The following is a 17,980-nucleotide window of genomic DNA, read 5'->3' as shown; positions in this document are numbered from 1 at the left end:
GGTCCATTCTGATCCTTTATCCCCAACAGCATATGACACACTCCGACTCCCCAGCGAAGTCGGCAGCCTAATGGATGACTCATTATACGGTCTAACGTACGACCCAGTGTGGCACCCATGTCTTCAAATTGGCCTAATATACGGCGCGATCTGAAGCTTTCGTCATCAAACCTCCCGGATGGCATCTTTAAGCCCATCTCCATCAAGACCAACTGTCGATTCTCAAGTGCAAATTTTTGGGGCATTCTAGTGTTCAATAATCTTCCACCTCCAGACCACGAATGGCATACAGGCCATCCTAACTCTCTCGGTTCAAGAATATTGAACAGGGGCAGCTGTCATACCCCAAAAATTACCCATTTTTCCTAAAAAAAAAAATAAAAAAATAAAAAAAAAAACGAAAAAAAAACGAAAAAAAAAAACGAAAAAAAAAAGAGAATTTTTTTTTTTAATTAATTAATTAATTAATTAATTAATTAAATAATTAAAATAAATAAATAAATAAAATATAACAAATTATTTTGGACTTGGGTCTCCCTCAGTCCAAGCCCATTACCCACGAAATTAGTCTATAAATACTGAAGTTTCAGTAGGGGGAGTGAGACTTGGAGTTTACACTGGGAGATTCACTGGAGAAAGAAGGAAGAGAAGCAAAACACTCTGAGGTTTCCTTGGAACAAAACCTTGAGGAAAAAGAAAGAGAGAGAACAGAGAAGGACGGATAGAAACTTTGGCATAGGAACCCTGCCTACCCGGAGAATTCAGAGTAAAGAAACCCTGAAGGCAGCCCATCTGCACCGAAGCCATCGCCGTCCAATTCCCGCTGCCTAACTTATTCCGATACTACAAGTGGTCAATCCCTTCAACCTTGAATTGGCAAACAGGTTTGCGTATCTCTATTGTTTATACTTTCAATTGGCCATATCTACATATATAATGTATCATGATTAAATGTTGATATATAATTTGCTTTCGTATGGGAATCTAAATACGCCTGAATACCCTGAATGTTTGACCATGTTATTCCTGTGATAAAATGCCATAAAATTCAAAGTTCCTAACATGGGGCTGTTTTCAAATTCAAAATCCGTGGCCTTCGCTAGGCGAGGCAGAGGCGAACGAGACAGTACCTGATTCTTCTAGTCTGTTTTTTTTATGTTTTTATCATAGCCATGCATTATTCATCCTATCCTATTTATTGTTGTGATATTTCTCCGGTGTAATCTTCGATTGCACCCTGATTTGGTGTTCTGACATGTTTCTTTTTTTGAGTTTCGTAAAGGTTCACATATCCCAGGAAAAGGTTATTGGCTAGGTATTCCACTTTAGTTGTGGGATACCCTTGTGGAGTTTCACCCTAAATTAATTTTTAATGTAGTAATTTCTAATGTATTAATTTTTTTTAATATATTATTTTTAATAATTTTAATGTGGAGTTTCATCCTAATTATATAATTAATTGTAAAACTTTGCCTTTGAATAAGTGATCTTGGACCTCTCTTTGTTGCCTTACGATTACGATATTACGGTCACGTCCCGCGAACGTGGGGATACCCTTAGCAAAGACCCTTCGGTTAAATCATCATAAAATAAATTATAGCCCCTCGGATGTTGCCTTCGAATATACAACTTTGTCCCTCGATGACCCTCCGATGTTGCCTACGGTTAAAAGATGATAGTCCCTTCGAATGCTAAGGTATCCTCGTAACTGTTGCCTTCAATGACCAATCAATGACCAATCGATGACCCTACGATGACCCTTTTACATCCAAAGGATAAAACTACTTATTTCTCAATAATAAGGACAGTTTTACCCTCATAAGGATAGGAAATACTCATAAAGCCCTTGGGTCGGTATAACTCTTAATTGCTGGCTCACAACCTAAAACATTTTTTCACACCTCACACCTTTCAAAATACCTTCAGAAAATCACCACTTGGTATACATTCATACTAGAATCATTACCGAGTTATATTTTTCTAAACAATTTTCAAAACTAAACGAGATAATCACTTTGTATACATTCATACAAGAATCATTACAAAGTTAAATTCTCTTTTCAAAACAATTTTTCTAAACAATTCACAAACATTTTTTTTTTAGACAAAAATAATATAAGTGATCGAGCAATTAAGAGCCCATGGATAACCATGGATACAAAGGGTGCTAACACCTTCCCTTTGTATAATGTACCTCCCGAACCCAAAATCTAAATTAAGGTTTTTCCTGTTCTTTTCCACCTTTCCTTATTGGATAAAAGAAAAGTCGGTGGCGACTCTTGCTAACCGCGACATTGCGATTAAAACCACAAAAAAGTCCAGTTCACCGTATGACAGAACTGGCGACTCTGCTGGGGACCTTAAAAAGAGAGGTTACCTTAAAAACAAGATCACTTATTCAATTTGTCTGATTTATTTTTAAAGGATTGCTTGGGTATGTTATGCTTGAGTGAAAGATCCTACACCCGGATCTAGTGTACCTTAGGTAAGTAGCAAGAGATCATCGCGACTGTCCGGCGTATACTGGAATGGTCAAAATGATGGCTACGGTTAATGTGGCACTTTGGATGTCCTGATGTTCCTCATGTTAGTTGAGGAAATATTTGGCATTCGCGTGGTGTCATAAAAGCATTAACCAGACCTTTAGAACCCTAATTGACTCATCCTGGCCATTAGAAAGTAGTGAGATAACTGGCTTCGGTTCCGACTGGAGTTGGTTGAGACTCGATACTACACTCTTTGAGATTGGACTTTAGGGAAGCTTCGGTCAACCACTTGGTGTTGCACTGAAGTGGACTTAAGGAAAGGTCAATGATTTGAGATCCTTCTAGAACCCGGTTACTATTCTAAGACAGGTTGAACCAACCAAACTTCAGTGGGGAGGGTATTTACCTATGGAACTCACGCAAGCCTTAAAACCTAGGAATGATTGTTGTGTGACTTGCTTGTGCTTGTTATTTATCTAACAACATGACATCATAACAACATAACATCATAACATCATGGCATTGTACTAACCATTTCAAGGATTTAGGGATTTAACTCTGCTAAAAAAAAACAGAAAAACAAAAACAAAAGCAAAAACAAAAGAGAAAAGAAAAAAAAAGCTCTTTTTGTTAGTTTATGCAAAGTTAAATCCCGAAAGTCCTTGAAAACATTTCATACATTGCATTGCATCGCATAACAGGTATTCTAAAGGATCAGTGTTCTCACGATTTTCCTATCAAACAGATTCCAACAGATTCCAGCAGATTCAAACAGATTGAACAATGGCTCTCGAACAAACTGTCAAAGATCTCCAGGCCCAGAATGCTCAATTCCAGGAAATGATGCTGAGCTTATCTAAGGGGCAGGAAGAACTGAAAGCTCTTTTGATGGAGAAGAAGAAGGACCAGAAACCTGTGGGTTACATCAATCCGGGGAGAAGGCTTAAGGGACAGGTTACAGGAGTCAAGATTAGAATTCCGAAGGATTCAGAAGAAGAGACCGAGAATGATTCGGAAGATGAGAATCCTAATCTCGTCAATTCTGAGGACGACGATGAAGATTATGAACATGAACAGTACTCTCCGAAGGATGATAAGTACAAGTTGCTGGAAGAACGTATGCTAGCTATGGAGGGGCAGAAAGTGCCCGGTCTGGATTTCGAAAACTTGGGTCTGGTCTCTGATGTGGTCATTCCCCGCAAATTCAAGGTTCCCATTTTCACTAAGTATGATGGTGCCTCTTGTCCTCAGATGCATCTAAGGGCTTATGTGAGAAAGATTCAGCCGCACACTACTGATAAGAAACTGTGGATCCATTTCTTCCAAGAGAGTCTGTCTAGCACACAGTTAGAGTGGTATTATCAGCTTGAGAGCTCTAACATCCGCACATGGACTGATTTAGCAACAGCTTTCTACAAGCACTACCAGTATAATTCTGAGTTAGCGCCTACTCGGCTACAGCTACAAAATATGACTATGGGCTCTAAAGAAAGTTTCAAAGAATATGCTCAAAAGTGGAGAGATTTGGCTGGCAGAGTCAAACCCCCTATGACTGATCGAGAGTTAGTGGACATGTTCATGGGTACACTGACTGGCCCATTCTACAGCCATCTACTGGGAAGTTCCTCGTCAGGTTTCACTGAACTTATCTTGACAGGTGAACGGGTTGAAAGCGGCATTCGAAGTGGAAAGATACAGGCAGCTACTTCTGCAAGCACCAAAAAGTCCTATCAGGGAAAGAGTGAATCAAATGCTGTGTACAGTGAGAGGAAGCATAACAAGAAGAATCGTGACCATACTGTTGGGGCAGTTACAATTGCCGCACCGCCATCTCAGAACTTCCAACACAGACAAGACAGGTCGAGAAGACAGTTTACCAAGATCAATATGACTTTAACCCAAGCACTGCAGAGTATGTTAAAGGCCAATTTGATTACCCTCAGAGGCCCTCCTGCAAATCCCAACACTACTTCTCCTCGTTATAATCCCAACGCCAGGTGTGCCTATCACTCCGATAGCCCCGGGCATGATACGAATGATTGCTGGTTGTTGAAGAACAAGATTCAGGATATGATCGACGCTGGAGAAATTGAATTTGATCCTCCGGCGACCCCCAATGTCATCACAGCACCTATGCCTAATCATGACCAGAATGTTAATGTTGTGGACGACAATTCTCACGTTACTGACGTTGCTGATTTAGCATCTCCTCTCCTGATCGTTAAGAAGAATTTATTGCAAGCTGGTTTATTTCCAGGTTGTGCTGAAGATTGCGATCTCTGTGTACTCCGACCCAATGATTGTTTGAAGTTGAAGAACGGCATTCAACGGCTGATGGATGATCGTACAATTCTATTTGAAAGGGTTCCTAAGGTGGACAACTCTATTGAAGAGGTATCTGTGATTGCTAGGTCCAAAGCTCCAGTGAAGATTACCGCTACTAGAGTGCCTGTGAAGATTACCGCTGAGCCCAAAGTGGCTCCCCTGATTATTACCGCACCTGGCCCCGTGCCATATTCCTCCAGCAAAGCTATTCCGTGGAACTATGGAGGCGACGTTTACATCCATGGCATAAAGCAGGTTGGTAGTTCTGCTAATCCTAATGATATTGTGGGGACTAGTAAAGTTACTCGAAGTGGAAGGATCTACTCCCCAGAAATCTCACCTCCCGCTCCCGAAATTCGAGGAAAAAGACCAGTCAATCCTCCTCAGTCAGAGACATCGGTCGAAGTTACTTCTGAAGATGTTGCCAAACAGGAAATGGAAGAGATGCTGAAAATCATCCGTAAGAGCGATTTTGATGTAGTGGAACAATTGGGGCATACTCCGTCTAAAATCTCAATGTTGTCCTTGTTATTATCCTCTGAATCCCATGCCAATGCATTGATGAAATTCTTGAAGACCGCTCATGTGCCTCAAGAAACATCCGTCGATCAATTCGAACATTATGTTGCTAATTTGACTGTTGACAATGGCCTAGGCTTTTCCGATGCTGACCTGTCCTTATTAAATAATTAAAATAAATAAATAAATAAAATATAACAAATTATTTTGGACTTGGGTCTCCCTCAGTCCAAGCCCATTACCCACGAAATTAGTCTATAAATACTGAAGTTTCAGTAGGGGGAGTGAGACTTGGAGTTTACACTGGGAGATTCACTGGAGAAAGAAGGAAGAGAAGCAAAACACTCTGAGGTTTCCTTGGAACAAAACCTTGAGGAAAAAGAAAGAGAGAGAACAGAGAAGGACGGATAGAAACTTTGGCATAGGAACCCTGCCTACCCGGAGAATTCAGAGTAAAGAAACCCTGAAGGCAGCCCATCTGCACCGAAGCCATCGCCGTCCAATTCCCGCTGCCTAACTTATTCCGATACTACAAGTGGTCAATCCCTTCAACCTTGAATTGGCAAACAGGTTTGCGTATCTCTATTGTTTATACTTTCAATTGGCCATATCTACATATATAATGTATCATGATTAAATGTTGATATATAATTTGCTTTCGTATGGGAATCTAAATACGCCTGAATACCCTGAATGTTTGACCATGTTATTCCTGTGATAAAATGCCATAAAATTCAAAGTTCCTAACATGGGGCTGTTTTCAAATTCAAAATCCGTGGCCTTCGCTAGGCGAGGCAGAGGCGAACGAGACAGTACCTGATTCTTCTAGTCTGTTTTTTTTATGTTTTTATCATAGCCATGCATTATTCATCCTATCCTATTTATTGTTGTGATATTTCTCCGGTGTAATCTTCGATTGCATCCTGATTTGGTGTTCTGACATGTTTCTTTTTTTGAGTTTCGTAAAGGTTCACATATCCCAGGAAAAGGTTATTGGCTAGGTATTCCACTTTAGTTGTGGGATACCCTTGTGGAGTTTCACCCTAAATTAATTTTTAATGTATTAATTTCTAATGTATTAATTTTTTTTAATATATTATTTTTAATAATTTTAATGTGGAGTTTCATCCTAATTATATAATTAATTGTAAAACTTTGCCTTTGAATAAGTGATCTTGGACCTCTCTTTGTTGCCTTACGATTACGATATTACGGTCACGTCCCGCGAACGTGGGGATACCCTTAGCAAAGACCCTTCGGTTAAATCATCATAAAATAAATTATAGCCCCTCGGATGTTGCCTTCGAATATACAACTTTGTCCCTCGATGACCCTCCGATGTTGCCTACGGTTAAAAGATGATAGTCCCTTCGAATGCTAAGGTATCCTCGTAACTGTTGCCTTCAATGACCAATCAATGACCAATCGATGACCCTACGATGACCCTTTTACATCCAAAGGATAAAACTACTTATTTCTCAATAATAAGGACAGTTTTACCCTCATAAGGATAGGAAATACTCATAAAGCCCTTGGGTCGGTATAACTCTTAATTGCTGGCTCACAACCTAAAACATTTTTTCACACCTCACACCTTTCAAAATACCTTCAGAAAATCACCACTTGGTATACATTCATACTAGAATCATTACCGAGTTATATTTTTCTAAACAATTTTCAAAACTAAACGAGATAATCACTTTGTATACATTCATACAAGAATCATTACAAAGTTAAATTCTCTTTTCAAAACAATTTTTCTAAACAATTCACAAACATTTTTTTTTTAGACAAAAATAATATAAGTGATCGAGCAATTAAGAGCCCATGGATAACCATGGATACAAAGGGTGCTAACACCTTCCCTTTGTATAATGTACCTCCCGAACCCAAAATCTAAATTAAGGTTTTTCCTGTTCTTTTCCACCTTTCCTTATTGGATAAAAGAAAAGTCGGTGGCGACTCTTGCTAACCGCGACATTGCGATTAAAACCACAAAAAAGTCCAGTTCACTGTATGACACATATCGACAAATAAGACTATTCTTGATGAACCGTGCCACCACATTCTTGGTGACAGAAGCGAATGAGGCTGCCTCTACCCACTTTGTGAAGTAATCAATAGCGACGAGAATGAAGCGATGTCCATTAGAAGCAGTAGGTTTAATCTCTCCGATCATATCGATGCCCCACATTGCAAAGGGCCAAGGAGCTGTCAACACGTTCAATGGAGCAGGAGGCACATGTACTTTGTCCGCATAGATCTGACACTTGTGACAGGTTCTGGAGTGATGGTGGCAATCCGCTTCCATGGTAGACCAATAATACCCTGATCTCAGAATCTTCTTGGCCATTATATGTCCATTAGAATGAGTCCCAAAAATACCGTCATGCATGTCTTCCATAATCCTTTCTGCTTCCTTTTTATCCACACAGCGAAGCAGAGTCGAATCATGATTACGTTTGTATAATACTCCGTTACTCAGAAAGAATTTAGCAGAGAACTTCCTCAGGAATTTTCTGTCATTGATGGATGCCCATTCAGGGTATTCCTGAGCTTCTAAATATCTTCTTACGTCGTGGAACCAAGGTTTCTCCGGTACCTTCTCAGTGTTAAGTTCATAACAGTATGCTGGTTCATCTAACCGTCCAATGGTGATCCTGGGAGCTTCATTGTCCCATCTGACTCTGAACATAGATGACATGGTAGCTAATGCGTCTGCCAACTGGTTCTCTTCTCGTGGGATATGTTCGAATGTTATCTCTTCAAAGTATGGGATTAATGTCATCACCAGTTCTCGGTAAGGGATGAGATTCGGATGCTTAGTGTCCCATTCTCCTTTGATCTGACTGATTACTAATGCTGAGTCTCCGTACACACTCAAAAATCTGACCCGCCGGTCTATAGCAGCCTTGAGTCCCAAAATACATGCTTCATACTCAGCCATATTATTGGTACAATGAAAACATAGTCTAGCAGTGAAAGGCGTATGGTAACCCTCGGGAGAAATGATTACCACACCAACACCATTGCCCAATGCATTAGAAGACCCATCAAAAACCATCGTCCATCGGGATCCCCATTCGGGTCCTTCATCCGGTCTAGGTTTTTCATAATCAGTGACAAGCATGACATCCTCATCTGGAAACTCAAAATTCATAGATTGGTACTCGTCCACCGCTTGATGAGCCAGATGATCAGCTAGCACGCTTCCTTTGATTGCTTTCTGGGTAGTATACTGGATATCGTACTCTGTTAAGATCATCTGCCATCTTGCTATTCTTCCGGAGAGGGCAGGTTTCTCGAATATGTATTTTATGGGATCCATCTTAGAAATCAACAAAGTGGTATGATTCAACATATACTGTCTTAGTCGGCGAGCAGCCCAGGCCAAAGCACAGCAAGTTCTCTCGAGCAGTGAGTATCTTGTTTCACAGTCGGTAAACTTTTTGCTAAGGTAGTATATGGCATGCTCTTTTCGACCAGACTCGTCATGTTGCCCCAACACACACCCCATTGAATTTTCTAACACGGTCAAATACATGATTAGAGGTCTTCCTTCAACGGGCGGTACCAGAATTGGAGGTTCTTGGAGATATTTCTTGATTTTGTCAAAAGCTTCTTGACATTCCTCATTCCATATCATCTCTTGATTTTTCCTCAGTAGCTTGAAGATGGGTTTGCAAGTAGCGGTCAAGTGGGAGATAAATCGAGCAATGTAGTTCAAGCGTCCCAAGAAACCTCTGACTTCTTTCTCCGTACGGGGAACTGGCATTTCTTGAATAGCTCTCACCTTGGCCGGGTCAACCTCAATCCCTTTACCACTGACAATAAAGCCCAAGAGTTTACCGGATCTTACTCCAAAGGTGCATTTGTTCGGGTTCAATCTTAGCTTGTATTTCTTCAACCTCTCAAACAATTTGTACAAATGATCGAGATGTTCCTCCTCAGTATGAGATCTGGCTATCATGTCATCCACATATACTTCTATTTCATGATGGATCATATCATGGAACAAAACCACCATAGCACGCTGGTACGTTGCCCCGGCGTTCTTTAAACCGAATGGCATTACTTTGTAACAGAAAGTCCCCCATTGCGTTACAAACGTAGTTTTCTCCATGTCTTCCGGTGCCATCTTAATCTGGTTATAACCCGAGAATCCATCCATGAAGGAGAATACTTTGTGTTGAGCGGTGTTGTCTACCAGAACATCAATGTGCGGGAGTGGAAAGTCATCTTTGGGACTTGCTTTATTCAGATCTCTGTAATCGACGCACATTCGCACCTTACCATCCTTCTTCGGTACCGGTACCACATTAGCAACCCATTGAGGATAAGAAGTAACAGCCAGAAAACCTGCATCAAATTGTTTCATAACCTCGACTTTGATTTTCTCAGACATTTCAGGACGCATGCGGCGAACCTTTTGCTTAACAGGACGACAATCTTCCTTCGTTGGCAAACGATGCACTACTATATCAGTATCCAATCCTGGCATGTCTTCATAAGACCAAGCAAAAATCTCTACATAGTCACGTAACATCTGGATCAATCTTCCTTTGACATTGTTTTCCAAGCCTGCTCCTATTTTGACTTCTTTCTTGTCCACTTCAGTACCCAGGTTTACAATTTCGATTGACTCTTCATGCGGCTGTATAGTCTTCTCTTCTTGCAGTACCAGTCTGGCAAGTTCTCCAAGTACTTCACAATCTTCCTCACTTCCATCCTCGGCTTGGTAGATCGGATTTTCAAAGTCATAATGAACAATAGTAGAACTATTATCAACAGGATCCAGAGTGGGTATGGATCTGCAATTCGTTACGTGAGTGTGTGTAAGAAAACAAAGCTCGTTTGGAAGATGACAGAAAAGATAAAGAGCGCAATATTTGAATGCAAAAAGTCCATTGATTTATTGAATATGAATATGCTTATGAAGATGACAAAACCCTTAACAAATTAGCTATTGTGCCCCGGGCATAGACACAATGCTTGGAGAAGTTCAATTGTAAAAAACAAAAATTTGCAACACTAAAATAGACAATAACAATTACTCCTGACTAAAGGAAATCGGGATAGTGTCTTCAGCCTTCCAATTATTGAGTCCGTCACCAATTGTTGGGAAAATCCAGCTATCCAGGTCGCAATCGCTGTCAGCATCTTCTACAGCATTAATTTGACTCTTGTCAGAGCTGAACCCCAGGCCAAATTTGTCAGACTTGTACGGTACGTCGATCAATTGACCCCAGCCAGTACGACCACCATCTTCAACCACGGCTTGAGCGTCCTTCAGAGAAATCATAGCAGGAGGAGCACGAATAACCTTGGGTACACAGGAAGTTGGCTTAAGGACAGGATTGGTCGGAGGAACTACTTCAAATGACTGACAAGGAGTCTCAATGAATTCACCATCCATCTCGACGTATCTGAAGGTATGCACACTACTGACAATGTACTCTTCTTCTCCACACACGGTGACAATTTTACCCTCTGTGGGATATCTCAACTTTTGATGGAGAGACGAAGCTACAGCACCTGCCCCATGAATCCAAGGGCGTCCCAGCAAGCAGGAATAGGCGGGGTGAATGTTCATTACATGAAAGGTAGTGTTGAAGACTTGAGGTCCTATCTTGATAGGGAGAACCACTTCACCATGGACAACACTCTTCGCACCATCGTAAGCGCGCACCACAATGTCACTAGGCCTCAATTCAATGCTCTTGCAGTCAAGTTTATCGAGCACGGCTTTCGGTAGCACATTCAAAGAAGAGCCATTATCGATCAACACATGAGACAAAGTGATTCCCCTGCACTCAATGGAGATATGCAGGGCTTTATTGTGATTCTTTCCTGCTGGTGTCAGATCAGCGTCGGAAAAGCCTAGGCCATTGTCAACAGCCAAGTGAGCAACATAATGTTCGAACTGATCGACAGATGTCTCCTGAGGTACATGAGCAGTCTTCAAGAATTTTATCAAGGCATTGGCATGGGATTCAGAAGATAACAACAAGGATAACATCGAGATCTTAGACGGGGTATGCCCCAACTGTTCTACCACATCAAAATCACTTTTACGGATGATTTTCAGAACTTCTTCCATTTCCCTTTTGGCAACGTCCTCAGCAGTAACTTCGACCGGTGTCTCTGACTGAGAAGGGTTGACTGGTTCCTTTCCTCGAGTTTCAGGGACAGGAGGTGAGATTTCTGGAGAGAAGATCCTTCCGCTTCGAGTAATTTTACTAGTCCCAACAATGTCATTAGGATTAGCAGAATTATCAACTTGCTTTACGCCATGGATGTAAACATCACCTCCATAATTCCACGGAATGGCTTTGCTTGAGGAATATGGTACTGGGCCAGGTGCCGTAATGATTAGGGGAGCTACCTTGGGCTTAGCAGTAATCTTCACGGGTATTCTGGGAGCAGTAATCTTCACTGGAACTTTGGACCTTGCAATCACCGATATTTCTTCGACAGTGTCTTCCACCTTAGGAATCCTTTCAAAGAGAATTATACGATCATCTATCAGCCGTTGAATACCATTCCCCAATTTCAGGCAACCATTGGGTTGGAGTATACAGAGATCGCAATTTTCAGCACAACCTGGAAATAAACCAGCTTGCAATAAATTCTTCTTGACGATCAGGAGAGATGATGTTAAGTCCGCTACAGTAGTGATGAGAGAATTATCATCGATAGCATTAACAACCTTGTCATGATTAGGCATAGGTGCAGTGATGACATTAGGAGTCTCCGGAGGCTCGAATTCAACTTCCCCAGCATCGATCATATCCTGAATTTTATTCTTCAATGACCAACAATCGTTCGTATCATGCCCGGGGCTATCGGAGTGATACGCACACCTGGCATTGGGGTTATAACGGGAAGAAGCAGTGTTGGGTTTCACAGGAGGATCTCTGAGGGTGATCAGATTTTCCTTTAGCATACTTTGCAGTGCTTGTGCTAAGGTCATATTGATCCTGGTAAACTGCCTTCTTGGCTTGTCTTGTTTGGGCTGGAAGTTTTGAGATGGCGGTGCTGCGATCGTAACTGCTCCAATGGTATGGTCACGATTTTTCTTGTTACGACCCTTTTGACCGTACACAACATTTGATTCATTCCTCCCCTGATAGGACCTTTTGGTGCTTGCAGAGGTGGCCGCCTGTATCTTTCCACTTCGGATGCCACTTTCAACATGCTCACCTGTCAATATAAGTTCAGTGAAACCTGATGAAGAACTTCCCAGTAGATGGCTGTAGAATGGGCCAGTCAGTGTGCCCATGAACACGTCCACTAATTCTCGGTCAGTCATAGGGGGTTTGACTCTGCCAGCCAAATCTCTCCATTTCTGAGCGTACTCTTTGAAGCTTTCTTTGGATCCCATAGTCATACTCTGCAACTGTAGCCGGGTAGGTGCTAGTTCAGAGTTATACTGGTACTGTTTATAGAAAGCTGTTGCTAAATCAGTCCATGTGCGGATGTCAGAGCTCTCGAGCTGATAATACCATTCCAACTGTGTGCCAGACAGACTCTCTTGGAAGAAGTGGATCCATAGCTTCCTATCAGTGGTATGCGGCTGAATCTTTCTCACATAAGCTCTCAGATGCATCTGAGGACAGGATGTACCATCGTACTTAGTGAAAGTGGGGATCTTGAATTTGCGGGGAATGACCACATCAGAGACCAGTCCCAAGCTCTCGAAATCCAGACCGGGCGTCTTCTGACCCTCCATAGCCAACATACGTTCTTCCAGCAACTTGTACTTGTCACCTTTTGGAGAGTACTGTTCATCTTCATAATCTTCCTCATCGTCCTCAGCATTGAAGAGATCAACATCTTCCTCTCCTGAATCATTTTCCGTCTCCTCCTCTGGACCATTCGGAATTCCAAACTTGACTCTCGCGGCCTGTCTTTTAAGCCTTCTTCCTGGGTTGATGTAACTCACAGGTTTCGGGTCTTTCTTCTTCTCGAGCAAGAGAGCCTTCAGTTCTTCCTGCCCCTTGGATAAGCTCAGCATCATTTCCTGGAATTGAGCATTCTGAGCCTGGAGATCTTTGACAGTTTGTTCGAGAGCCATTTTTCTGTTTAAGAGGAAGACCGTGAGAACATGGTCTTTTGGAATACCTGTTGTGCAATGTTATGTCATGCAATGCAATGTATGAAATGTTTTCAAGGACTTTTAGGATTTAACTTTGCGTAAACTACCAAAAAGAGGGACACTTTTATTAATAATTTCTTTAATCAATGTTCATTACAAAAAATAAAAAGTACAACAAAAGCTCAAGTCTCCCAGGGACGGCTTCTTTTTGGGCGAAGATATGTATTGAGTCTTCGTTCCTCATTAAGCTGGCTGGTGAGCTCTAGTACCTTCTTCCTTTCTGCATTGAACTGAGCTTCGAAAGTATCCCTTTCTTCTCTCAACTGGGTCCAGGATCTCTTCAATTCCTCAACATCGGTAGGCATATCTGGATAAGGAATGATCTGAGGAGCACCTCCTTCAGCTTCAGGTTCGACAATCTGAGGTCCGATTGCGAGATATGGCATGACAAGTTCACGAGCTCTGGCGCGTACCCATCTGAGATAAGGTTCCATAGGAATAAAAATTTTCTGTCCTAACGTACCTCTCTTTACCATGCCCCAAGCTCGTACAAATCTTTGACGGAGGCCTTGGGAATCGTTGTCATAGTCGAACACAATGCCCTCGATGATCATTTCATGTAGACCATCTCTTCGAGCACAACCAAACTGTCGCAGAGCTAAAGCAGGGTTATAAGTAATACCTCCTCTTATTCCTAGGAGTGGTACATTAGGGAACTCGCCACAACGGTCAATGATGGTAACATTTTCCTTGAACTGAGGACACCAACAGATGTCTGGGTGGGAGAGCGACATTATCCTTTGAGACCATTTCAAATTCTGCTCGTTCTTCAAGACTGATTGAGGAAGGTGCGAAATAAACCACCTAGACAACAAAGGTATGCAGCACATGAGAGTCCCTTGCCTTTTCATAGTACGAGTGTGAAGGGAATGCAAAATGTCTCCTAGCAAGGTAGGTACAGGGTTATGAGTGAGAAATATCTTAATAGCATTCATGTCTATGAATTGGTCTGGATTAGGGAATAACACCAAGCCATAGATTAGCAATGCCAGGATGTTTTCAAAAGCACGGACATTCATAACTTTTAAGAATTCTTGGGCCTTATTTGTCAGGAATTTGGCAAGTAAACCCTTAACTCCACTCCTTGTTACCCAATTAGCTTCAATGTCGGATTTCGTCATGTGTAAAGCTGCGACAACTTCTTCAGACTTCGGAACCTTTTCTAAACCACTGAACGGTAGTTGCTCAAGGATAGGTATGCCAAGCAGTCCGGAGAATTCTTCCAATGTGGGTACCAACTGATAATCTGGGAATGTGAAGCAATGATGTTTAGGGTCGAAGAACTGGAATAAAACTCTCATCATATCATCTTTGAACCCAGTGGTAACTAAATTGAGAAGAGAACCATGTCTCTTGATGAACTGCGCATGATCGGGAAGTTCTGACACTAAATCCTTGAGTTGAGGAGAGATTGCTACAAGATTAATCCGGATGGTCTTCCTGGGAGCCATAGCTTTACAAAACAGAGTAAAGTTAAATCCCTAAGTCCTTGAAATGGTTAGTACAATGTTATGATGTCATGATGTTATGATGTTATGAGGTTAAATAAGTAACAAGCACAAGCAAGTCACACAACCATCATTCCTAAGTTTTGAGGCTTGCATGAGTTCCATAGGTAAGTACCCTCCCCACTGAAGTTTGGTTGGTTCAATCTGTCCTAGAATAGTAACCGGGTTCTAAAAGGATCTCCAATCATTGACCTTCCTTCAAGTCCACTTCAGTGCAACACCAAGTGGTTGACCGAAGCTTCCCTAAAGTCCAATCTCAAGGAGTGTAGTATCGAGTCTCAACCAACCCCAGTCGGAACCGAAGTCAGTTATCTCACTACTTTCTAATGGCCAGGATGAGTCAATTAGGGTTCTAAAGGTCTGGTTAATGCTTTAATGACACCACGCGGAAGCCAAATTTTTCCTCAAGTAACATGAGGAACATCAAGACAACCAAAGTGTCACATTAACCGTAGCCATCATTTTAACCATTCCAGTATACGCCGGATAGTCGCGATGATCTATTGCTACTTACCTAAGGTATACTAGATCCGGGTGTAGGATCTTTCACTCAAAAATACCCAAGCAATCCCTTAAAAGTAAATCAGACAATTTGGAATAAGTGATCTTGTTTTTTAAGGTAACCTCTCTTGTAATAGTCCCCAGCAGAGTCGCCAGTTCTTTCATACGGTGAACTGACTTGGGGTGTTTTGCTTTTTATCGCAATGTCGCGGATAGCAAGAGTCGCCACCGACTTTTCTTTTATCCAATAAGGAAAGGTGGAAAAGAACAGGAAAGACCTCAAAAGATTTTGGGTTCGGGAGGTACATTATACAAAGGGAAGGTGTTAGCACCCTTTGTATCCATGGTTATCCATGGGCTCTTAATTGCTGGATCACTTATATTTTTGTCTGAAAAGTGTTGGTGAATTGTTTAAAAATGTTTCGAAAAGAGAGTTCAACTTTGTAATGATTCTCGTATGAATGTATACAAAGTATTTATCTCGTTTGATTTTGGAAAACAGTTTAGAAAAATATAACTTGGTAATGATTCTAGTATGAATGTATACCAAGTGGTGATTTTCTAGGACTTGCAAAGTGTGAGGGTGGAAAATGTTTTAGGTTATGACCCAGTAATTGAGAGTTATACCTTCCTAAGGTCGTTATGGGCATTTCCTATCCTTGTGAGGGTAAAACTGTCCTTACTATTGAGAAGTAAGTAGTTTTATCCTTTGGATGTAAAAGGGTCATCGTAGGGTCATCGATAGGTCATTGAAGGCAACAGTTGTAAGGATACCTTAGCATTCGAAGGGACGATCATCATTTAACCGTAGGCTACACCGAAGGGTCATCGAGGGACAAAATCATATATTCGAAGGCAACATCCGAGGGACTATGATTTATTTTAAAGGGACATGATGATTTAATCGAGGGGTCTTTGCTAAGGGTATCCCCACATTCGCGGGACATGACCGTAATACCGTAATATCGTAAGGCAAAAGAGAGGTCCAAGATCACATATTTAAAGGTCATATTTTAAAGTCAATTAGGTGATTAGGATGAATCTCCACATTAAAATCAATACATTAAAATTAATACATTAAAATTAATACATTAAAATTAATTAAGCAATTTAGGGTGGATCTTCATAAGGGTATCCCACAAATAAAGTGGAAGACCTAAACAGCAATCTTTTCCTGGGATATGTGAGCCTTTACAAAATTCAGCAAACGGGTTAGAATACCAATCAGGATGCAATCAAGAGTTGCACCAAAGCAGTAATAGTATCAGGTAAACAGAGCATGGTTATGATAAAACAGGTCAGTTGGGCAAAGATCAAAACAGAGCGAAAAAACAACGGCGTCCATTACAACAATTCAAGGTATCCAGGCATACTTAAGTCCACATGCAAAACCTCAAATATATTTATGCATTCAATTATGGTATCACATGTGAATTCGGAACATAAAGCGGTGATAGTAACGCAAACCTGTTTGCAATTGAATTGCAATCTTGAATTGGCCGATCGGATCGAATTGAGCGGTGCCGCCGGCTTTTCCTTCAGGGTTTCCTTTAGGGTTACTTGGAATAAGTTAAACAGTAGTCCTGAACACTCCACCACAAGCCGGTAGGGTTTGTTCCTGGATTCTTCAACTAAACAACAAATTAAAACGAAGGAAATAAACTAGATCCTAACGTAAGGTTAGATCCGGTAAAAAGGTACACAATAGTTTCCGTTGTAGAAACTATTGTGCGAAAAGGAATTAACTAAATGCTAAAAGGAAATAGGAAATTGCAAGGGAAATAGTGTAGAACTCGTAGGAAAAACGATGCCTAAGCTGCTGGAAAGGAAAATATGCAAAAGTGAAAACGGCAAAGAACAAAAAATGTGGAAAAGCCTCCCCCGCTTTAGGTTTTCAAAGTGGCTATTTATATTGGTGTCATTAAGTAACTGCCTGCCGCCAAAAGGTCTTCAACGTGGCTAATTGCATGGCGTGGATATAGGGCCCAACACTCCTCAACGTCTCTTCAAGTCTCTGAGGCGTTACTTGCGCCCAAAAAGTAGGGGAGGGGTGTGACGCTCGTCACACCATGTGTGACGTCTGTCACAAGGCTGTTTTGCGTGACGCTCGTCACGCCCTCTGTGACGTCCGTCACAAGCACAGCATTTGTGTCTTGCGCTTTGGGCTGGGCTTTGCTATTTGGTTCGCTTTCTCTCCTTTTTGCACCTCTTTTCCTCCATTTTCACTTGTGCTTCCAAATAAGCCACCTGAGACAAATAGGAAGAAAATACCGCGTAATATCTAACAACATAAAGTGAACTGAAATAAATAATGATAAAATTTAATTGACTCAAGTCCTAAAATATGATATAATTTCATATTATCACTAGGCGAGCGTGTAGCGAACAGGCCAGTTTGGGTCATCCGTGAGCTGGGCCTTCGTTCCTTTAAGATCAGTGTCATAAAAATGAGTCGGAGTGCCCTGAAAAACGTCTTGAAATAT

This window comes from Lathyrus oleraceus, chromosome 5 (genome assembly GCF_024323335.1).
Source record: "Lathyrus oleraceus cultivar Zhongwan6 chromosome 5, CAAS_Psat_ZW6_1.0, whole genome shotgun sequence".
NCBI classification, from domain to species: Eukaryota; Viridiplantae; Streptophyta; class Magnoliopsida; order Fabales; family Fabaceae; genus Lathyrus; species Lathyrus oleraceus.
Note: the sequence above shows the minus strand (reverse complement) of the source record.